At 29.9% G+C, this 26,865-nt stretch overlaps 1 protein-coding gene across 1 annotated transcript in view; it reads right to left on the reverse strand.

The window, feature by feature from the left end:
- The window catches only part of svp (COUP transcription factor 2), a 272,714-nt gene that overhangs the window by 194,653 nt on the left and 51,196 nt on the right, over positions 1-26,865 (reverse strand). The gene's annotated exons all lie outside the window — the stretch shown is intronic.

Genomic DNA, 26,865 nt, shown 5'->3' on the forward strand with positions numbered 1-26,865 from the left:
AGTTCCACAATATGTAGTCCTAATACTTTTACTCATTTTAAACCTTATTAAAATCAACCTCCTCCAGTTTAAACGATACAACCTGAACATCCGAACAAGAAATATTAAAATCAAATGTCGCTTTATTTTATGTTAATGTCTTAATAATTTAAAAGCTATTCCTATTGTCAAAACTTGAAATAGTGGTATGCCAACATGTGTGGAACAATTTTGTTTGTAATCATTGAATTTGACCCGTAGCAAGTAAAGCATCTTCATTAATATGTACTTACTTATTGTTTTTTTTTCCATGTCCGATCCTAATAGGATCATATGGACCTCCACAGAGTGGAGTTTTGTATTGACAGATTTTGTTTTTACGAGAAATGGATATCATCCACTTTCTCAACCTATTAGGTCCATACTCTGACTCATACACAAATTGAAAAACAATATGTGTACTTGCCAGACCCAGGATTCGAACCTGGGACCCACGACGCAATAGGTCAACGCTTAAGCCGCGCGGCTATCGTGTGTATACTTTTTGTAACTTATTATTTACAACTGATACCCAATGGTAGTCGGATACCTCCTTTTTAGTGCGACGGGACGGATCTCGTCTCTTCATAAATCGAAACAATAATATTATAGACAATTAAGTACTAATTAATCTACATAATTCGCCAGCGAATTAAAGATAAATGGTAGTCTAATAATTGCTGTGTAAATTGGAATGTTTGATTGTGCTTATTTCAATAAATGTGTTGGCTCATTTTTTAATCTTTTCTGCTACCAGATTGTTTGTTTTATTTTGATTGCAATTCTGGCAAAGGTATCAACGCCAGTTTCCCACATCTTCTACAAAGCTCACTACCAAGATTTTCATAAGCATTCTTAATCAAGGATGTCAATGTATTGACAGGTTTCAGTGATGGCACCAAAAACAACAACATTTCTAACAGACAAATATTATCTACCCTTTTTAGGTATCAAAAACGTCACTGAGTGAGTAATTATTCAATATTATATAAGATTGTTTATATAGGCAAAACCATTTTGTAATATAATTACTTATATTAAAAAGTAATAATTTAAAAACATCCATCCGATTAAGTTACCTACTTAATGAAAATACTATTATTTTTTTTTAAATCAAATAAATTGGGTATCACACTGTTTGACAACCCAACTTCCACTACTAGATAATAACTATATAGGTAAACTCCGAATATAGGATAATATAGTATTATATAACATCTCGGGGTCAATATTAACAGTGCACTCATTTCTAAAAATTAAAATCTGCTTTTATAGCCCAGAGCCTGTATAGTGTATAGGTAAAAATTTAAATAATATACTTAACTATTATACTATATGTTTAGCCACAATATTTGCTTATTATAATAAAGGTAAGTATAGCGGAAATTAATTTCTCCAACTTATTATTAATTTATTTCCGCCTGTAAGAGTTATCTGCACAAAATTCCATACTAAAAGAGCAGTTATACAAGAAGAATGTGTATGTAATACGTGCACTGTGCGAAATATTGCGTGCAATAATAATATGGACAATATTATATAATATTCAAATAAGTAATTGTCTTAAAATCAGAAGCAAGAAATATGATATACTTAGTTGATTGTAAATAAAATTAATACATACATTTATCGTATTTTTTTGGTAGATTGTATATGAAAATATGATTTGATGAAATATTAGAAGGTGTAGGTACCTACTACACATTACTTGTAGAGATGATGTTATATAATTACAAGATAAAAAGAACTTTTTATATACCACGTTTTCAAATTTTCTGTTGAATCATATAAACTTGACAATTCTATGTATTAATAAATACTTTTTTTTGTACTTATAAATATAGAAAACTGAAATATAATTTTGACATTTCATATTGATTTCCATAGTAACGCACGTATATATCAATAATTTAGTTGTAAGGACCATCCCATTAGCAACCAATAATAGTCTTTTACTTTTTACAGATTTTTCTGAAATAACTTTCCATACAAAACAGAATTCAGTGAAAATGAATTCAATTCTGATTAAAAATGGCTAAAAGTATTAAAAAATGCATTGGCATCGTGTGCGATATATTCTAAAAGTTTCAAATGTCTAGCTAGTCTGGAAGTTAGTTAAAAATCGATTGCAAGATTTGTACTGGACCAACAAACCACCGGACAAACAAGAATACAAGCTAATAAAAACTTTGTAATAAAAATACATATTTAGGTACTTACTATGTCATTAATATTATATACTTAAGGTTTTGTAACTAATTGAATAATGGCGAGCAGCCGATGATGTAGTTTGGTGTGATTTCTTGCGGTCCTTACGGAGTGGCAGCTCTACGATATTTTAACAATATAAATTATCATAATATCGAGGGTATACTGACAGAAAGCATTAAGTCATTAAAACAAGTTCTGAGATAATCGCAAAAAGGACTTAATTTTTTTTTTCAAAGCATTCTCCCACATAGATTTTTTTATGATTTAAAAACATTTTTTCTACTTTATAAAGACTAACCTTTATGGCAAACACAATATACGTCATGTTACAAGTCCTGTATTTTGTATACGCAGAACGCATTAGGTCATTATCATGCTTTCTATCAGAATAAAAAAATAACAATATGATTTAATAATGTTTCTATTTTCTCACCATTATATCCTATGCCTTTGTGCGTTTTATCAGGACGTAGAGCGTAAAATTGTATACATTTTGGCATTTAAAACAGAAAAACAGCAAAAACTGAGATAATGCATTCTGTCAGTATACCCTCGATATACAATGTCAATACATAATAACAATTAATCAATAAAACATCCCAAGCAATGCATAATAGGTATAATCGATATTTATTTGTCGAATATTTCTGGGAGTTCTATGCATCTACAGTATTTATTGACAGCACACCACTGATATATATATAGGTAAATATACTTGAGCTTCAGAGATTACGTGGATAAGGGTCCAAGTGGCCCACAAAACTAAAATCAACTACACACTATGTAGAATGCTCCAATGTATCGCAAATAATATAATTAGTAGTAATTACAAAATGTGCGAAATATGTTTCAATGCGTATCTACATAACAAAATATTATGATACAATATTTCACATTCATATAGGCTGTTTTAATATCAGCTGTTGTCGAGACCAGTACGTGGTCGGTCTCTCATCTCCGCTGGCCCGGCGTGAGTCCGGCGCAAGTACACGGAAACACGAAGTCCACAACATGAGGTCCGTACTAAATTACACCTGTACCGATTTCAAAACACTGCCATTGATTAACGTATCGATAAATTTCTATGAAACAACACAAAATCAATTGATTATTTTATTTAATGCGAGGATTAGTATGCTACGGAGTAATTTTAGTAATTTATTGCCGAGCTTTAAAGCGCTCGCCTCATGCAGTTCTTAATAACGTTAAATCGTCTTTTATTTATGGAGTTATTGTCGACTCGTGACAATAAGACGATTTTTAATCAAAGAAAAATGTTAATATTTGCGCCTAGTAGCATATTTACATACCACTTTTATTTTGAATTAAAATTGAAATATTGAAAATTAATTTAATACGTAATAAATTTAATTTTAATACTAAATTCACATAAAAAATATCAAAAATTATAGAGCAAATTGTTAAGAAATAATTGTCTAATACTATAAATATAATGTATCCATATATTATTATGTTAAGCTGTTGAGCGTGTATTGAACGTAACGTGGAAACTGATAGTCGTACAGTATTAAGATTTTACTTTATGTCTAAATAAATCACTTAATAATTACAAGATAAAAAGAACCTTTTATATACAACGTTTTTAAATTTCCTGTTGAATCATATAAACTTGACTTGGCTAGCTAAAACGATCCAAAAAAATTGTAGGTACTTGATAGAAATAATACTGAAATGTCATATTGATTTCCATAGTAACCCACCTATATATTAATATTAATAATTTAGTTGCTAGGACCCACTTAGCAACCAATAATAGTTTTACTTTTTATGGATTTCTTCCGAATTTCATACAAAACAGAATTAACTGAAAATGAAATCAATTCTACTTAAAGATGGCTAAAAGTATTAAAAAAATGCATTGGCATCGTGTTCTAATATATTCTAAAAGTTTCAAATGTCTAGCTAGTCAGTAAGTTAGTTAAAAATCGATTGCAAGATTTGTACCGAACAAAAAACCACCGGACAAATAATAATACGAGCTAAGAAACATGTTGTAATGTAATAAAAATACAAACGTAATAAAAACTACCAGAATACAAGAGCTGAACTGAAGAAAGGTAGGTAAATACAATCATATTGTAGATATATATTTATATATAATTCTGAATTATTCAAAAGTTGGTTAGCAAGTAGGTAATAATGATAGCGATATTATCAGATATTTGATATCAATCAATATCAAATTAAATTCTTATTGAATGTCTGAAATGCTCCATGATCAACGAGTATTTTTTTTTTAAATCTTAAAGCCATCTCTTTCTTTTACACCAGCTCACGGTGAACTGAAAGACGGCGAAATAAAATACGTAAAATTTAGTGTAACCACTATTGAGATCACTCGCGTGTACCCTAATTAATTTAATATATTTTAATTTTGAATGACGATCACGATAGCCGAGCGGTAACGTTTCGGTTTATAATATTGTAGGTACTGGGTTCGAATACTTTTACTTCACACATTATAATATTCTGTCAATTGGTATCTAAGTGTAGGTAGCTTTATTTATTTAAAACATGGGTAGTCAACCTGGTCCCTACCGCCCACTAGTGGTCGTTCCAGCTTTCATGATGTGCGGTAGGGGTTTTAGAAATTAGATATGATGAAGAAAGCAAAGATAAATTTGATAGTGGTGGATATGAAAACCTATGGCTAAAAAAATGCCTGTCTTATATCCAAATATGTGGAAAATGATATTCAGTTTATTGATATCTTTCACTACCATATATCTAGTGAAATCAGGCTTTAGTGCTCTTAATCATATTATGACTAAAGAAAGAAACCACCTGGATATTTCCAAAAGAGGAGACCTTCGTTGGTTCTCCACAAAAAATTGAGCCTGATATCCAGTATTTAGTTTCGTAGCATCAGCCTCAGGGTCTCATTAATAATTTAATTAATTAAATGTAATTTCACCAGACTTCATGCTTCTATGTAGGTATGCAAAGTATAAATAAAAATATAGATTTAACTACAGTAAGTTGTTTTATAAAGATTTATTCTGCCAAACTTTGCGAAAGTCTGATAAGTAATTATTATTATATGCTTTATCTTGCTGTAACTCTATAAAGTAAAGTTACTTCCCTACCTTATAAAAATCACTATTACTGTGGAACAGGTGGGCGGTTAGAAAATTTTACTACTAACAGAGATACAAAAGTGGGCGGTAGGTATAAAAAGGTTGACTACCCCTGATTTAAAAGATTGTATTTAAAATTATCTAGGTTTTTTGCATACCATCATAGGAAAGTAAATGATACATAATTATATCTTTTTATTAGGTATTGTAAATAAAATGTATATTGTTTATAACGTAAGATTGAGTACCGATGCCATGAAAATTGAAAAGTATAAACCGTCTATAAAATGACCATTAATTTTAGTTTCTTGGTTAAGATTCTCGCCTTGGTATAATGATTTTTTTAATGTATACAGGTAGGTACCCAATAATATAAAAGATTGATTACAAACGGAGAGGTTATAAAAGGATAACGCACCGGCAGGATCATTTTCGATTTCGAATTCCTCTCGAAATAAAATAAAGGAAATAAGTATGTCCCAAACGACAGGCGTTGATGAGTTGCTTTCTCAGTTCAATCAGTAGACTTTGAAAAAAGAAATAAAATTTAAAAAATATATATTTTTACTTGACAGCGCATTGAACTTAAAGCTCATTTATGCTGTTCGGGTGTAATATTATTGTTGTTGTTTATTTGTTAAATTAACCAATAAAATCAGTGTAATTAATGCAGTTCACGTTCTGGTTTAAAGCTTTTTTTACATAACCTGTGTGAGAATTTCTCGGTGTTTTACGTGATTATTAGTCTTAAAATAATACTTGTCAATGTAGGTGCTATTAGCTGCCCATATACAATTGAGAAGCAAGTATATGTATATCTAAATTTAATATTAAAATCGTTTCTGTTCTGGCAGAACACACTAACTGGAGAATACTAGTTTTGAGTAATTTGACTTTGAAGTTGTTAAAATGTTTGAAATGGTCTATCATGTGAATTTATTAAGTAAAAAGGATGACTTTAACATAAAGACTGTGTATTTATTAAGAAGGTTTCCAGACGGTAAAGTTTGAAATAAGGAACATTTTGGTATAACTAACTCAATATGTCATTTTTTCGAATTTGTGTCTTCTGCCAGAACAGTGACGAAATATCTGCTTTGATATGGCAATATAATATGAGATGCGTGGAACTTCAAATCGGAGTCGAATTTAATTATGGGTACACTATCCAATCACATGAATTAAAGTGTTCAGGAGTTAATTTGGCAATATCTGTACATATAATCATGTATCTAATTAATTATTAACTGGTTGAATCAAATTATGGAAGAGTGTCATAGTAGAAGTGTTCAAAGTTCTCTTCAAATGAATTTGCAATACCTTTAAATTCACTTGTAGCTAACTTAACCAGTAAATCAGTGGTCCTTTTTTCAATTTCATATACTTAGGCTCCCATCTCAATAAAATAAGGTTTTTTTTCAACATTTTTTAATGTCACCTAGCTTTTGATACTTTCTATATTCATTTATAATTTTGTATCAGATGGTATATTATCAATTATTCACGTGAGTCTTATTTGAGGAATATATTCACAATACAAAATTTATAGGCATTGATTAACGTATCCCTATACGTATTGAAAACATTTTAAAGTGTAAATCTTCAATAAACTGAATTAAATTGCATGTTTCGTATTCTGTCACTAGAAAACTCCAGTAAATCTACAATAGCACTGGACTTCGCCTTCAGTGTCATTTATTAAGTGGCAGTCAAATAGTCAATTAAATTCAGTCAGTAACCAATTAGGTATATAATGCACTAATAATTATTTACAAGATTTCTAGTCGGCTTATTTTTCTTCAAAGTACATATTATGTAGGTACTTACTAATGGCGAAAGGTGGAGGTAGGCTGTTAAGATCCGACATTAATAGTGCACATTAAACTTTGTTAGTCATGCGTATTTGTTTTTATTAAACTAAGACTACAATTTACAGATGGAATTGGTTAGTTTTTAAAATTCAATTAAATCCTGCCTAAATCAAACTATAACAATTTTGGTAGTTTTTGGGCGATACGACAAAATTGTCCACACTTTTTCATTCATACTTATTTTTTTCGTTCGATTAGGAATACATATTATACAATATTGTTGGTTCATTTTTTTAAATTCATTAAGCCCTGCCTTAACCAACTGCAATAGAATATTATTCCATCTATAAAATATCCAAAGTTATGTATGATTTAATTGCATAATTTTAGATAATTTATAGATAGACGAGTATTTTTTGGCTATAATTTATTATGGCTTGGTTTTCGCAGGGTTTAATTGAAGTTTAAAAATTAACCAACACCATTTGTAAATTTTAGTCTTATTTCAATGAAAACAAATACGTATCATATGACTGACAAAGAATAGTGTGCACTATTTATGGCGGATCTTAACAGCCTACCTCCACCCTTCGCCACTGGTACTTACCTACTATAATACTTGGTTTTTAAAATAAGTATATAAAGCGTTTTCAAATTAAAAAATAGTGTGTAACTATATTTTTTAAATCTTTGATAGTGGTTCTGAACCCTATGAAATTAAATTTTCTGCGCATACATATTACCTACTTCAATAAAAGTACACAAACAATTTAATTTAATTTTCATTCAATAAGACATTTTGTTGGTTTTTATTTCCACCAGAAGAGGGCAAGTGTGCTCGTCACTTTAGACTGTTAAAACTCGGACATAAATCACTCGCTTATGATTGATTGCTGTAGATTTTTCACCGTAGAAATATACTTAATAATAATATCTCTCGGACCCTCCAAATATGTAATTGGGTTTTATTCACCTTTGAATCTATTGAGCCACCCTCGCGCTTCCCCTACTGGAGCAGATTATTTTTAAATATCGATGTCCTTTGCGAAGACATTTGTCAGACGGATGTTTTGTTAGTTTACATTATATCGCGTGTAATTTATTACGTCGACATTCTTTACATAATATTATATCATGCATCAGCTACGCACCTATGTAAAAAGCAACTGTTATGTAGGTATCTATTATCAGTGTGAGCTTACGTACGTAATATTAGTTTCTGAGAAATTAATTAACGTAAAATTAGAGTTATAAAACTAATTAGGTAGGTAATTATTAATAACAAATCACATGGAAATCATCTATATTGAATTTAAATTGCAGATCCACCAAGCAACTTTGTCGATATTTTTAATAACAAAATTAGCTTACTAATTTATTTAAAATTATTGACTAGAATCTGTACGTTTGACCACAATTTATCAAAATATTGATGACACAAATAAATAAATAATTAATTAATAAATTATAAATTATCTACTTAATATTTTTTTTATTATTCCAAAATGTATTCGTGTACCTACCTATATTTAATTAATATTACTTTGTTATACATTTTTTTTAAGTTTTAGTTAGAGATATATTTTACCCATTTCTGTACATACCTACACGTTCAGTCTCTTTGCTTTAACAAAATTACTCATACTTGACAATATTTAAGTAAAACGTAGATATACAAAATTAAATATAATATCACATCTATAAATATTTTGGTTAATACATACACGAGCGATTCTATAATTTTACAGGATTCGCCAGAATAGAGGGCGTTATTACGGGGCGTGGGTACCTAGGTACTTTCCTACTACCTAACATATATAAGTTTATGTGTAGTTTACATACAATCAAAACATAACATAACAACCTACATTATAACCAGCAATCGTGATCTTTATCATAATTAAACACCTCCCTTTGTTGAAATTCTTTTGAACACACATCTCATAATATTCTATAGTGTATCATAAACACGATTTGTTGAACCCAATCTCGATTACAAAATAAACATGAAAAAAACTATTACAAACCTTCTATTATAAGGGTTGAAATCTTTGACCTGACCGTATTAAGAACACCTTTTGTTATATCACCTCAATGATAGTAAGGCGAAGCATTTTTTTTTAGCTATCTATCTCTTTCGTTGAGTGATAATTTTGTTTGAAGATCACAAAATGAATGTGACGTACCATGTACCTAAATATAAATGGTTTAATAATACTGTATCGATTTGATTATATCGCACCCTCGCAACTAAACCGCCACAAGTCCAAATTTACGTGTTTTGAGTTAATTACTACGTTTCATTGTCTATCGTTTATAGTACCTATATGTACCGAAAACTTCATATCTCTAAGTCATTAAATTCAAGTCAAAACTTCATTCAATATCTAAACATATTTCAAAAACACAGTACAAAAATGCGAAAGGTAAAAATTTCAAAGTTGATTTTCTCTGTTTGACGTTTTTTGGATTGTGGCAGTTTAGTTGCGAGGGTGCGATATATGCATAGAATATGAGGCAGGTTAATAACAGTCAGCCGCGAACACAAGAGGATTGGGAGGGGGGATTTCGGTTAAATTATGAGGTAACATCCTATGAATGGGTTGGCCCCACTCCTCTTGGTTATACTACGACATGCAAGGCCACTGGAAGACCCATGGTACTCATAAAATGGTCCAAATACCCGGGCAACCAAATCCAATTTTTGCTTTAATATTCCGATACTGAATGTCTGTAAGATAATACAGCGCGAATGATACAAACGGACACTAATAATAATTATGACTGCACACTACTTGTTATAACTCGTAGATGAACATCATTAGTGATTACTGTAAGTTAGGTTATATTATTATATAATATTGCTAGACTTAAAGTGGAGAGTGTCTGGGTATGGGGCATGTGGCACCTGCTAGCTTAGCTCTTAGCCCCGCCCCCTCCCCACGCGTTATAAATACATAAAAACTATTATGCATATTTAAAATTACCCCCCCCCCCCCATCATTTCTCTGTGTGCGCTTACGACCTGGAACCGAGTCGCGATTATTAAAAAGAGAGAGTGGATATACACATTGCATCTACAAGTCCATTAGGATGAAAATTATGTAATGTTATGATGATTGAAAAAAAATACTTGTAAATTCGACAAAAATTCGAACCCGCAACCCACAGGAATGAAAATAGGTCTGCTTCAACAATCAGTATCGCCTTAGTACCTAATACTGGTATATAAAATATAATCTACAATTAAATAAGTGGGTTCATACTCGTTTGATATGATACAAGATTTTTTTTTCTTACTTTGCCTTTCCATCTCTCGTCGACAGATCAAAATAATAACCCTATCTTTACCTGAGCTTTAACTATCAAATAAAGGTGAATGCGCTTTGTTCGACAGAGTGCCATACAATGCCATGAATGGGATTTGAGTAACGTTATCGAAAGAGCTTTAAATACAATAAATAATTAACAATGTATGGGGTTTATAATCTGATAGAGGTTTTATAATATACAATAAAACATTTTAGAGGATTAATTCGGTCAGATGAACAGAAAGTTTCGTAGGGAAATGAAATAGAATAGCCAATAACAGTACATATGTCAGTGGCGAAGGGTGACTTTTAGAAAGAGGTAGACTGTGGAGATCTGATAAAAAGAACACACTTGTCAGGTATACTTACGAGAAATAAGAAGATAATACGATATCACTACTAATGAATATGTAGGTACACACTAATGAAAACGACACACTAATTTAATGAAACTTCAAAAACTCATTGACGACATAAAATTAAGCGAGTACGTATTTTTTCAAAACATTTATACACATCAAAAATTATTAGATAAAAGTTCTTTTCATTTTTAAAAAACAGTCTATATTTATTAATATTCGATTAAACACAATAGAAATTATTTTTTTTAAATTATCTAATTATTAATTATTTAGTTTTGGGCTCTGCGATCGGAGCTTACCTTAGGCTACGTGATATGAAAAAAATTGAGAATTATTTGAAGCATAATCCGACCTTTATTTACGTCAAGACAGATGGCGTGCTGTGGTGTATTTTTTAAAACCTTTGCCGATTGTTTTGTAATTATCTTTGTAATACATTCCTACACATACGGCATCTCTTGTTAGCAAAATAAATTATTTTATAGAATATATTATAATCAAGTGATTATATAAATAAGTTAATATGCAATTAAAAAACATTTTTCTTAAGAAGGTAGGCTTCAAATAATCGCCTTGTATGGAGTCTTTGGCACTGACATATATGTATTATAACATAGGTCATAGATAGACAGTAAAGGTAGTGTCCATACACAATGCTTACGGGCCCTTTAGATTAATTTTGTAATTAACGTGTTCATTTGCATTTGAAAAGTAATTAGCAAAAACACAATTTTGTGCGGCCCGTAAACTATGGGTTAAATAATAGTTTAGTGAGTATATTTTTAATAAAGATCAACATACAACCTTATGGATCGAAATGTTCGGAAAAATAGATTTATCTCAGACAGATTATGATGATGATTTATGAGAACTAAACTTCATCAGTTTCTTAAATAAAAATAGTTAGAATGTTTCTTTTTGTTTTTTGCTATAATATAAATTATTTTTTTATGTTAATATAAATTAATCAGATTCAACTGATAGTTGCCTACCTACTTAATGAGTTTTTAATTCATTGTTTTGAATGCTACCAGTTTGTAAACAATAAAATCTGAATTAACAAACCATATGAGAAATAACTATACATATTAATAAATGTTTGTAGATACTGCAGTATTATAATATTATACCTACCTACTTACTAAACGGAATGAAATTAAAAACGAAATTTAGAAGCATAACTTCAGCATATTATTAATTTTCGGTTTATTTACATATAAATGATTACTAAATAATGTTTTGTGAAGTTTCTGTAGATTATATTCCTCATAATAATGCTACATTTAATTTTGAAGTTGTAGGAGTAGATAGATAAGTAAATTAGAAATGCAATCATATCGTATATAATATATTAAGCTCTGAATGATACAAAATTAGGTTAGGTTAGTATCGAGTCGTATTTATCAATTATCTGATAATTATCAAAATTAATATCTGCAATACTCCACGAACAACGCATTATTTGTTATATCAATAATATACGATCATTACGATAGCTTATGGTGAACTATGATAAAACGAAATGTAATACGTACCTGCCTATAATTTACACGTAACCTTATAAGTATAACTTAAATATAAGTATTACCTAAAAAGGGTTTTTTTTATATTTGCATAACACTGTTATTAATTTTATTACTTACTGACTATATTGCATAAAGTATGCAACAGCCTTGGTGTCTAAGATTAAAATGCAAGTTTCATTAACTTTCCTTATGCACTTTGTCAGAGGTTGTTAAACAAAATAGGCCGCCTGTCTCGCAACACTTGTTCTCGGCAAGGCATTGTTTATTAAAATGCACATTTTTCCCACGGTTGTTTTTGCATTCTGAAAAACTCACAAACAACAAACACTCTACCAAGCGAACTCTAAAATTGCATTGCGAAATTGTTGCACATTCATAAAGTGCATTTTGAGATGTTACGTTAGTCGTAAATAATGCACGTTAAATTATTCAAGTTATGGTAATGTTTTCCGCGAAGGAAAATTTAAGAAAGATAGCCCATTCACGTGATTAATAATTTACTTTTCCTACGCCATAATAATAATATATGTTTACCTACCTAACCACTTACAGTTAAAATAATTTTACAAGAAAGCTGACCGTTTTCACTAAACTTGTTACATAAAACAAAATCGGTGTTACGAGTAGGTATGTTAACTAAACAGAGATATAAAATTATAGTATCTAAGCAAATACTTATTAAATGTAATGTACCGCCGTACATTGTGTAAGGTTCGATTCTTTAAGTGGAAGGGGTACCAAACGAGACAAAGTGATACAACAAACGCGATGTAAACACTGTCGGTGATAGCGATCAAAGACTACATACTACTACGTGCGCATAGTAAGAAGTGTGCATTTGCGCATCTCAATCGTTAAGCGGTACTACTATAATTATTGTTTCCGAATTATGAAATGTGGTAGAATTGTCAGTACCTACGTTCTCCCTATAATAACTAATATTGTTGAATGTTGACTGAGATTGATTTTACGAAACTTTAACGAAGTTATATCTATATTATTTGTGTAGGTTGTTAGCAATGTTAAGAATAAACATATCGGTAAATTTTCTTGGTATTATAAATATATGTCGTATCTATTCCTACTGCTCTGTATTGTAGCTCGTCCTTGGATCATAAAAGATAATTTACCATATTTAACTGATTGGAAAAGAATACATTTTTTATTAGCAAATGTATTAATACTAGATTCAGCGAGAGGCTATTAATTAACCAATAATTAAAAAAAAAAAACCTTAATATATCCACATAAAACTGTTCAACTAAGAAAATTTTACCATCGAAATTTCACTAACACGTTCATTCCCATACCTTGTAAATCCTTATTCTCTTCACAAAAGCTAAGATGTCATGTAGTCAAAAGAATATTAATAATATTACACCGAATGTCCGACATACAAGTTGTCGGCCTGACAGATCTGTCGTTGCGAGCTGTCCAGTTACAAGATAGCGTCCCGCGGCGAGCCAGTTATCAAACCTTAAAAAAATAAATACTATTATTCCTTTTTATCTTTGTAAGACTTGAATATAACTGGAGCACGTTCTAAGATAGGGTTTAGCAAAATACGATGTGTTCATGAATCGTTAGAATAGAAATTGAGAAGTATTTTTAACTCAATCGTTGATTTCATAGATCGTTAACAGTAAAGTTAAAATTTAGGATCACTAGATATTATTATGTAAAAAACGCAAAATATAACGCGGAATTTCACGCAAAAAGTAACTGTCTGAAGGACATACCTACCTTGTATAACGCAAAAGACGCAATAAATTCGTCATAAGATTTAAAATCATAGCCTCTAACATAGAATAAATTATTAATGAATACCAAAATCTTTAATGTATCTACCTTATTTAGTAAAATAAAAAAATAGTAACTAGATAGGTAGTGGATTTTGTGTAACAATTATTAGGCATTGAATATCTATGTAAACAGTGAAAATTTATTTTATATTTATTTATTCTGAGCATAAAAACGTGACGCATGGAAAAGAATATATTTATAAATAGATTAGGTATCTACCTATATAGTTTGGCAGGGTCTGTGTTGGTATTTTAATATTTTTAATTTGTAAAAAAGTACCCTATTTATGAAAAACCAATGCAAATAAGACTAAATTTTATACAAATAATTAAATTGCTGGAATTTATGGATTTATTTAATTTTTTATCGTAGGGGCATCAAAATCAGTCAGTACGTCGGGTTTCCACCACACTAGACATGCCAATGCATACATGTAGCCCCAGAATTATAGCTTCTTATATAATCTAGCATTACGATATTATGCCATGGAAGCAATTTGCATTCTAGTAGGTAGGCCACATTGGAAAATATTACCTGTAAAACTAGTATGTTTTGAGTGATTCGTGACGTCGGTTAGTAATTAAGGCATTTAATTGAGACCAATCTTGATTTAATTTACAAAAACCGATAGCCAACATTAACGCAATTTGATAAGCATGTCATGTAAGAACTATTAGTTAAATTCGTCGTAATTAAGTAGGATGCCCGTAGCTTAATTGTAAAAACACACTGGCTTTCAGTAACAGTTACAGGTTCGTGTCGTATTTTTTTCTAGTGCGTATATAGGTAGGTACATGCGATATTTTCAACCTATGTATGTTTAATATAATCTTGTAAATTAATCGTTGAATAAAACAAATACTTAGTTTATAAGAGATAATATACTTTATGAGATAGATAATTATAAAGAAAGTATAATAGGTAAACAGGATGACCGTAACAAAAACACTGGGGACCCTGGGGACTAGTGATCTAATAATATTAAATTTGATGTAAAAGGTAGATTGGGATGCATAATAATCAATACAACAGAAAGTCATAATTTTCATAAAGATTGAGAGTTTATTCAGATTCTTTGTCGGCCACCGAATGCATCGATCGCTAATAATACCAATAAAGAGTGAGCATTAAAACTGTGTTGTCGTTTTAAATGCTAAATAAATATTTACTGTGAATACTTCATTCGCCCAATCCGTGTATTCAAAAAAAACCCTGTGATAAATTAATCAATACATTATTTAAAGTTTATTTATTAACTATTCATTTATAATTATCTGCTTTATATTATGCCGTTTGTGACTGCCTTTTTTTCAGTAGATGTTAATAGACGTATTATTATGTATGCATAGTGGATACTTTGGGTGATTTAATCTAAGTTGCCGATATTAGCCTCTTAAAGATAAGCGTGTATCTTAGGGACTTACATGCCTGAGTATGGTTCTGCATAGTGCTTTTAATAGTCATTATCTTACTCTACAATCAGTGTGTAAATACCTACCATGTGATAATAACATATTTTTTGAAATATTAATAACGCTACTATTTTGTGTAGTGAGGGTATTTTTAGTTGGTTTTATGATCATTAAAAATAATTGTATCGTCGTTCTCTTCACTGATAACCCGTGACCCTCGTATGGTCAAAATAATAATTACGATTTTAAAAGAGGACGTTATTTCTTCTCACGGAACTACAAACCAGAACAAAATTTAATTTTGACAAACTGGTCGACGAAAAAAATCAAAATTTTTGACCCCTCCGATTTGTATAATAAAACATCTTTCGCAAGGTTTCACGCGGACTGTCCGGTAAAAAGGAGTGGTTGTCAAACTGTTATGTTATCATTTTAATGGTTATTATATAATATAGTACGATAAAGTAGTATACATCAATTAATTATGTTATACTAGGAGTATAATATATTGTATAACTTATGAAACGATAAATGATATTGCATCCTGTGTCCAGTATTTTTTTCCTAGGTGACCTTCTACCATTCACCGAGTTGGTGAAATCACGGTGGTGGCGATTGAGGTTTTACTGGTATCTCTCTAGTGTTAACTACTTCATGAGAATGTGAAGAAATTAGCTACCGCTATAGAAATGTACGAATTAATATATTTCAAATTCTATAGAATTTTTATACCTATTTATTCTTATTTTTAATTTGTGGAAAATTGAATTTGCAGCTGTTTAAAAGTAGCTTTATATAGTTATTCTTTGGCAACGACATAAAATATTACTTTTACACTATGTTTTTCTAGTCCTGAAACTTGATCAATAATAAACTAATGAACATTCTATATGACGAATATTCTTTTCTTAATAGATAGATATTATTTTAGAGAAGCTTTTAGAAGTTTAATAATGTAATAAATTAATAATGAATTTGATGATTTTTTTTTAAATACTGAATAAATTTTGATTATGATTTGGTTTTCATTTTGTATATAGACATGGAACTGACTTGAAAGTACCAGTAAGTACAAATGTGAAACTAGGCCACATATTGTATAAATACATATTATCTCTTGAATATGGATTGAGTGAATGTATAAAAACAGATCCTTAAAAAAGAGTATTAAGCTGAATTGTAATCTAGAGCTTCCTTCTATAACAATATGCATAATCTCGATAAAATGTTCCAAAATTATAACATATAAAATAAACCATTAATAATAATTCAAATTTGAAAACTTTGGGGTTCGCTGATTTACTTGTAAGTAAGTTTACACACTTCCCAGAAACAGGAACTGCGTAATTGTATTTTTGCAAAATGCCAAATAATAGAAGGGGGCAATATTATAATAATTTATTCAAAAATATTGTCCGGTAATTATTTATTTTGGACATTTACCCAAAGTGACCATTGTCCCGCCAGATGATCCTTCGCGAATAACAATAAATCGCTGAGGTGTTGGGCAAAACTTGACCCTGAAAATAATTTTGTTTAATCTTCTTGTTTGTTTTTTTAAAGGGGCAAGTTTGACTTGATACGCATCCGTCTAAAATTGATAATTAAAAAAAATTTTTGATTAATATTTGTACAAAATAACAAGACTATTGATTATTTTAATTAAATCTTAATATTAATTTGAATAATAAGTAATATAGTCATTGTGAACATGAGGATTCCTTTAAAAGTTCAGAAATATTTGACACATTGACTTCATTAAAAAAATTCTAGCAAAAATCTTAAAGCAAGGAGATTTACCCAAGTAAACTACATAATATTAAGTTAACGCTAACCCCGAAAATATATGTTTCTGTGGTTTTTCCTAGTTCTTTAATGAAGAATATACATATTACATTATTATAACTTGAGTAAATAAAGAAATGTAATTTGACATTATTTTCTAAAGTTTAATTATCACAAATTCTTACATACCTACCTACTGATGTTTGCGTTTTATTGTGATTATTCGTCTAAATATTTTAAATAGATAATTATGGTCCATTCGATAAAAGTTTGTTTACATACATATGCAATATAAGGCGTGTTTATCTTGACGAAACCCTGGTAAATAAATCTTAAATTAAACCTGCAATGCGAAATGACTTCCAACTTATTTAATAAGATTAGCAGCAATTATCTCAAGCAGCAAGATAGGTGCTGTTAAAATATAGCACTTATTGCAACAATAAAAACCGGCTTCGTGTAATTGTTACAATAAGTGCTAATATTTTGATACAAACCTACCCTAAGTTTGATAATATTTTTCACTTTATCACTTTAGCGGTCGATAAGCATAGAATAGACCCACTGATGGAACGTTTCTTTTAATATTCTCCTTTTATTGTCTATAAATTCAAGCTACTGTCCATTAATAACTTATTTTATTAATAATTGATGTCATTATCAGTATCTATATACCTCAAAAACACTTAAAATTATATACCGTTAAAATTAAAATGCCACCGACACGTTTTATAAAATGATACATCGTATCGACAAATGTTGATATCAGATACCACGTGACATTATATTTGTCACCGCGCGAGAGAAATGCTAACGCCATCCTTATTCAAATCGACTATAGTTTATAAATCAATTTAATAATACAGGTATTAAGGAATAAATATATTTTATTGTAAGTATAAAATAATACCGTTGGTCAACAATGTGAGAATTACACTATCACCCATGAAAGCAATTAATCATTTTGATTACAAAATATTCTCCAATAAAAAAAGGATATAATTTATAATATAATACTAAAAGGATATAGTATCCATAACAATACATATATGTACTACTGGTCATAAGCCATACCTACCCGGTATTATTTTCACTAAAACATTAATTAAAAATTCACAATGAATAGGAGATAGAATAAATTAACATACAGTGAAAGAATTTGCTATGGTCACCTCGGTCTCTATGAAAACCCTTTCGCGATCCAAAAAAATACATAATAGAATATAAGTTCCTTTTTTTAGAATCTTTAAGAATGGCGTTTTGTTTACTTATTATAAAACCTGCCTGTGTACCTTTCACAATATTATAAAGGGCCGGCGTATTGTCTTGCGAAGGGTACAACTGGGTACAACACAGCGCGAATTTAGGGTCAGACTTTGTTATATAAGCTAATTATATTTCCACACATTTTGTCACGGCTTTCGATTCTTCACGATTTTTTTTTTTGTCGTATCGGATCAGTCTCGTAGGTCATTTGCATAAATTTAAATAGCATTTATTTAATCCGCATGGAATTTTGAACGACAATAACTGTCATATATTTTATACTGACGCCTTGTGAGTTCTCCGCTGGAAATATTCGGTTGGTATTTAGGCATACCTCAAGAGAGTATGAGAAAGTATTATAATTCCCTAGCGATAGCCCGCGGCTTTGTTCGCGTGAAATTTGTAAATACACAGAATGGAAGAATAGACTGGTTCGATTTGATTTTTTTCCAAATCAATCAAATATACAACGGTTCGAACTAAGCGCGCAACCCTCTATCAGCACTTGACAACCATGGCTGTTTATGTATAAGTTTTTAGAGAATAGCTGACGTTATACTCTGAATCGTTCCACGACTGGAGAATCCCTCCCCCTAGCAACTGTTTTAATCTTTTTACTAATTAATAAGTATTTAAAATTTCGTCGCCTAAAACAGATCATTTTTGAAGTTATACTTCTTTTGGCGCGCTTGGGAAAACAGATCAGAGTGTATTTTTGGCGTGTGACGAAGTTGCGCGCGCCGATGCAACAAATATTTTATTATTATGATTATATTCATTTCGGTCTCAAGGGTACATGCGCATGCATTAAGTGTCATTTAGCTAGTCGTCCAATACAACCAAGTAAACAGCACGTGTTGTAAATATAACCAATATTGTGTCCTCATCTTTGGCCGCTGCTATATTCATGATTCAATTGTATCATGCACGTTAAGTAAACCCGGATGCTAAACAATGGTTAAATCAATTTCACCACACCTCTTCGCTCCACCGCTGCTATCTGACAAGACTACCTACTCGTGATGATTTTTTTGTAAATGGTTTATGTTTGTGCGTTTTTTGTCATAATGATAAAACTCTATTAAATTAGTACCTACAGTGTTTCAGTATCTGAGCTGTGCGATTTTCATCAATATTGGTCCGGTAGTGTAATAGAGATATAACGGTACAAACATACAGACAGATTTTGCACATACATAGTAGATACCTACATATCGTGCAAATAATCAAAACGCATGCATACTCACACGAGTATCTGAACACAATATTAATGAATTCAAATGTTTGATAACCCAATAATAAAGAACGAAAGCAAAAAGCTAGAGTTCCATAGGTACCCAGTTATCTGACAATTTTATCAACTATTTTTTATGCTTGTGTGTTTACCTCTACCCCGAAGATATGTTATTCTACTGGACTTGAACCCGAAGTCCAAAGCTCGATAGGTGAGACCCCAACAACCGTACCAAGCACCCGTCATATTAATATTGAGGGCCTCTCATAATGACGCCCTATACAAAAGGTCACCCTTCTCAGTTCCTCGTAAAAAGATTCTTCTCCTTATAACCTAAGTATAGGCTATAGTCTATCTATGCATAAGTTTGGTGTAAGCGGTTGGTCCGGTATTCCCCTACCATTGTTCTGGCTTCATCAATCATCGATCCTTTTGTATTGAATAACTTAATATCTTCGCAGACGAGAACCCGGCACGGCCGTTATCTAAGCAGGAACTTTGTACGTCATTTATGTATAGTCTGTTCACTTTATTCTCCAAAAATCAGCTCAAATATTGTAATACATATAAATTTTAGAAGTGCAAAAGGTTTTTATCAAAATTGGTTTTATTGTAATAACATTATACTCGATTAAAAACACGTTTTGTCCAAAAGATATGCTGAAATTGTTTTCTAATTTTAGCATGTAATTTTTAATAACGAAGAAAGTGAAGTGGGGAAAAAGACCTAACCATAATTTTTATTGGTTTTTCTTTAATAACCTCCAACCAATATAATATATTAAACACCAAATCATGTAAGTACTTACTTCAAGTAATGTCTGTTTTAAGTCATAACAAAAACGTTTTTTCAGCTTTCTGTATAATTTGATTTATATAAGTTAAGTCCTATTTCATTTTAACAGTCGATACATAGTAATCATCATCATCTTTCCGTTTCACTACTGGATACAGGCCTCCGCAAGCTCTCTCCTCAACTTCTTTTTTTCTTGTTTTTCATTGACACGTAATTCTGCCAACCCATATAATATATAAATAATAATATCTAGTGCTTCTCACTGAAATGTGAATATTTAAAGATTACCATAATATAAAGTTGCTCTATTTATTACCAGGTTATTGTTTCCATTATTGTATGGAAAATGTGATAAAAATACTGTACAAATAACTTCAGAAGTAATTTGTTCATATATCTATGTAGGTAGAGTTAAGTCCTTATATGAAAAGATATTATCTATGAAGAATATGATAATTGTTACACCTCATGTTTTATTAAGTAGTAGGTACATATTGATTTAATACTTAACTCTATTTGTGATTGTTTAAAAATCCGCGTTTAAATCATTTTTTTGTACAATATATGAATGAACTAACTATATATAGAGCGTTTTTGTACGTACCCACTTACAAAGAAAGTTTTACAAGAATGTATAGGAAAATCATAAATGGAAGAAGAACCACAAATATTAAAATATAGTATTTTAATCGATTATTATAATATTTGTTTGTATCAACTACCCAGTGCTAACAGTGCTAACAAAATAGGCAGTCTATCTAAAATCATATAATATGGAATAAAACGACCATTATAATTGATTAAAAATAATTGAAAGATAATAACAGTTAGCAGTTATTAGGTACATTATTGTATGAATAAGTAAGTCTATAATGAGTGACATGCCAACACGGTTTTCACAGTTAATTCACGTTATCAAAATAATATTAATACTTTCCACATTATAATAATATATTTATTATACGACCGAAAATCCGCTGATATCAATTTTATTTTACCAGCGATGTTTTAATTTAAAAGAATTTATTTTAATTAAATCAATAAAATTTAAAAAAATATTGTGCATATGAAAAAATGGCTATTGATAAAGATGTGGAGATAAATAAATTAAAAATACAATAAAAACAAGCGAATGTAAGGAATGTCAAACAAAACAGAAGTAGGTCGAATATTTCAAATAATGTGACACGTCTGCCTGTAGATTTTTATTGGATGATTTAATGTTTCCTATATTAATGATTTTTCCTACTGATAAGAGGAAATGTATTTATTGAACTGACTTCGCAATCCTCAGATGATATCGAACATACAATAAACAAGATAATATATTATTTTTAATAATTTTTTATTCAAGTCTGAATTTAAGAATTTTAGAAAAACTTTAAGAAATCTTGAACGAATGCGATTTTAACATACGTATCGCTATCCTACTGAGGGCTTTTACCACCAATCTACTGACCCAATTATATACTTGCATATATGGTACGTTAGGTATACAGATTTCATCAATAATGGAAGCCAATGAAACATATTATTTGTAATTTAAATCAAGATAATTAATTACATTACTAACTTTATGCATAAGTATTGTCACACAAGGATCAGTTCAGAAACCTATCCTGGTTAATACTTACTTATACGAAATTATAACATATACCTATATTATTTAATTGGAAATTAATCTTATACTTTTTTAGAGTCAGTTGTAAATTGAACCTTATTTCAATGATAACTTACATATTCGAGAGATGGAAAAAATGCTAATTATCTCAATGTTCCTGCTGCATTTAATTGCAAATATTTTACATTTACAAGAATACACTGTTGTAACATGGCATGTGAAATGTAAACAGAAACATACGGCTTACCAACAAAGATTTTTTTATGCAAATGATAGAGATGATCAAAATGAATTAATGCATTTAACAATCATTATGACAGTTAACATTGTTTTTATACTAACGATGTGTTATAAATTTACCTTGCTAACTAATAATTTATTTACATAATCGCAGTATCATTCTTATCAGCATGATGTTACAATTTATTACTATAAAGGTTAGTAATAAAACATCAGAATGTCAATTCACAGCGGTGCGTTTCTTTGAAGCAAATGACGCAACCGATTCGTAAGAAAATTAAAAAGGAAACCTCCGAAGAGTTAAAACTGGTTATTAAAATAAATTAAAATTTTTAAAAAGATGCGCATTTCTCATAAACTAAGTGTAAAATATTACCCATAGCCTAACAAAATTCATGCATTCAGATATTGTTTGGAAAATTTAAAATATATTAGCATTATTTTTATCGTATGGGGGCTCTAAATCAGTCAGTGCGTCGGGCATCTACGTAACTAAACGCGCCATTGTCAATTCGACACTATTATGTTAAGGATGTCGACCGTTAATAATTAAACTACAATCACATTAGTAGACGTTGTGCAAGTGCTCGTATGCAGAGATATTTTATGTCCAATTATTACCGAAATTTAATTCAGAGAATGTGTGTATGCATGCATCATACATTTATGCTATAAAATTGGACGTCAAAATAGTACCTATACTTAAGAAGAAATATTCTCTCAAACAAAAACATAAAATGACCATATTATCGTTTTTATTTTTAATCAATTCTAATTCGAATCGCTCAAAACATACAAAAGTGAAACAAATAAATACGCATCGAATTTTAACAAATAGACATAGTAATGCAGAAAGTAGCTAGTCCACAAAAAATAAAAAAAAATGAGATATGATATAATAGATCAGATGCGAGAAGGTTTTCTCTACGTTCTGCTGAAAATAGCCAAGCCGCAAAAAAAATATTTTTGAAATAAAATACCATTTACAATTTTACATACATTTTTATTCATCATGTTGTTGCTAAAGTGCCATTATCTCAGCTCGACATTATTGTGGACTGGCTATAATCTATTTATATATATAATCTAGAAATAACCTTATAAGGCCCTTCATCCGATGAAAGACCCCATGCACATATAGTGCACCACTACATATAATCTCGACGTAAGTACATAATATGTATGACAGTAGCCTTTTTCTATGAAGCATAATATTATAAGGAGTTGATTTGTCAAAAATATTCGTACAAAGCATAATATTTTCTGAATTTTAAACACTTATTTTCGGTTTATCGCATATACAAAATTTCCCCTACGTAAAGGGAGGCCTCTAAACCTGTCAGAGCCTTTGGGCATTCGCGTAAAAATAAACAACATGTAAAGTTGACCCAGCCACGAAATTCGAGCTTTACCGCCAAAATTAGCGGCTGTTAATTTTGGGCAAGTTAAATCCTTTTTTTTCGACCATGTCCGATTCTAATAGGATCATATGGGCCTCCACAAAGTGGAAGTTTGTATAAATAGATTTTGTTTTTACGAGAAATAGATGTCAGCCACTTGCTCAACCTATTAGGTCCATACTCTGACTCATACACAAACCGAAAACAATTTATGTATACTTGCCACACCCAGGATTCGAACCTGGGACCCACGACGCCATAGGCCGTCTATCGTGGATAAAGATAAATCACAGATGATAATTATTATCAATGATATATTGGATTTTTACAGATGTTTAATTGATATCATCGTCTCACAATATGTGAAATTTGCTTTTATAATAAAATAGTATGCGAGGATAGTTTTCTTCTCATTCCACAAAGGAAACGCATTTAAAAGTGTATATATTTATATATATTAAATTAATTTATTCAAAACATCAGAGTGGTGTTTATTTTACGATCATTTCTAAATAATGTTATTGCATTTAACGTGTGAACTTCCACTTATAAAATCACTGCACTCGCATAGCTAATATTTACGATTCAACATAAAATTTAGTTTGCAATTCTACTACCTATATAAATTATCTCAGTGTATCCAACTATTACTATTAGAAACAGGATATATTATAATTTCCTTTTTTTTACTAAAATTATTAAAACATTTTTTGTTACAAGTACACTTAGTAAAAAACTCATTTAAATAACCGATAGCTCTTTATGGAAGCAATATTAGTAGGTACTCCGACAATTGAACGTGCAGACAGTTTCACAAGCTTATTTAGAAAACAGTGACCTGCTCGGTAGGAAGAAGGTAAGTAGGTACATCGGTAGATTTTTCTTTTTATCCATTGAATACTAGAGCAACCATAAAATAAATAAAAAATGATTTTAAAAAATTCTGGTATTAAAATATGACTTAGTTTTTTGTATGTACTTAATCAATTATTAACCGAGATAGTGAATTTTCTGTGAATCGCAATATTGCATGTAAAAATTTCACAGTCAAACTAAATTAACAATAATTTTCCATATAGATTTTCCAATAATATGTTGTGTTATGTTAAACTATACCTTGGCTTTTATGTATATGATTTTAGAAAATAGTTGACTGGAGAATTCCTTCCCCTGTCAACTGTTTCAATATATTTACTAAATAATAATATAGTACTTAATAATAATATATAAATAGTATTTAATTTAAAATTTCGTCGCCTAAAACAGATCATTATTGTTTTTCTATATTTACATTGGAGTACGAAAATGTATATTGATTAGGCAAAATTACATCGTAGGTAATTGAATATTGTGTGTATTCAACAATCTACATGGACATAAAAAAAATCTCTCTTCATTGATATTAAGTACGAATAAAACTGTTATATGTGTAATGTATAATATATAAAATAATGCTAAGAATTTTGAAGATTTTACTTGGTATTATTTTTAATCATCGTGTTGTAAATTTTCATATTGCTTTACTGAGTTTTACTGTGAGGAACATTTTCGAAAAATTTATTGCTCGTATGCTAAATAGAAAATAATTTGTATGGGAAAATCTACAGGTGTTATAAAATACTCTCAGGCCTATTAGGAAATCTTTTTAAGTATCTAATTTTATTGTCCACTATATTGTTACTATTCGCATCAAGGTGTAAGTTTTGAGGTGAGATACAATGCTACACAATGCAAATATAAGGTGCATTGTTCTTAAATGATCATGCTTGAAAATATGTTAACACATCCGTCTAAATGAATTATAATAATGCTGTGTTAAGTTAAGCGTAATATTAAAAATGATATCGAATCAACATTTAAAACGTATTATATTTATGATTAAAATATAAAAAGAAATACTTATATTAAAGATTGTATAGATAATGAATGAGTTATTCAGCCGATTCACATGGACTGATCATCAGTAACAAGACAGTACAAAAATCGTGTACGAAAAATGTACGTATGCAATTGCCCGTATTTTACCGTGAGTCATTGAGCTATAGCGTCTATTATGTAATAAAAACCACCGGAATACTAAGGGAAAACGGAAGAAGGAAAGAACGAAGATACATATATTAGAAATACAATCATAATATTATCGCACAATTTATTTATACAAAATTATAGTAGGTGCACGTAAGTATCAAGTCGTACATATGAAATTATTGCATATTAAGAAGATTATTGTCGGCAATGCTCCACGAACAGTGCGTCATTTTTTGATCTCAATACTTACCGGCCATCTATCTTTGGTAAGTCAACTCACGATGAACTGTACTATGACAGAGTGTAATATGTACAATTTACATGTAACCACAAAAGTATGTTAGCATTACCTAACCTAACCTACCTATTAGGTTAAGTAAATTATAAATATTTAAAAAATAACACAAACAAAATAAATCCTATAGTGGATATGTAATACTTGTATAATACGTACATATACGTATTATAAAACTAAAATATATTTATGAAACATCTACATCTATGCTGATTCTAGGATTCTAAGAGATTCATTTCGCAGATAGGTACTTGAGAATCAAAATTGACACTTTCATTCAATGATTTATTTAGAGAATCTTATTAAATGAATAACCACTATTCACTGTACCTATATAATATTATTTTTCATATATTTACGAATTCAATCGTACTGCTAGTCTTCTGGGATCAACTCTATAAGTTGATTAAAAATCTAGTACACTGTTAGACCACATTAAAAGAAACCTCAACTTAAACAATAATTACTAAATGATATTAATTCAAATAACAAAACTCCTATTGAAATATTGACAGTTTATAATATAGAATACAATTAATAAGGACATCGAAATGATAATATCTAATATTGTGTAGGTATGTGTTAAAAGGTCGTAAAATACTGAATAATTAATAAACGTTCTCATAAAAAAGGTCACAAAATCGATAA

Source organism: Rhyacophila brunnea, unplaced genomic scaffold, assembly GCF_057557595.1.
Source record: "Rhyacophila brunnea isolate RB1 unplaced genomic scaffold, BYU_Rbru_1.0 scaffold_19, whole genome shotgun sequence".
NCBI lineage: Eukaryota > Metazoa > Arthropoda > Insecta > Trichoptera > Rhyacophilidae > Rhyacophila > Rhyacophila brunnea.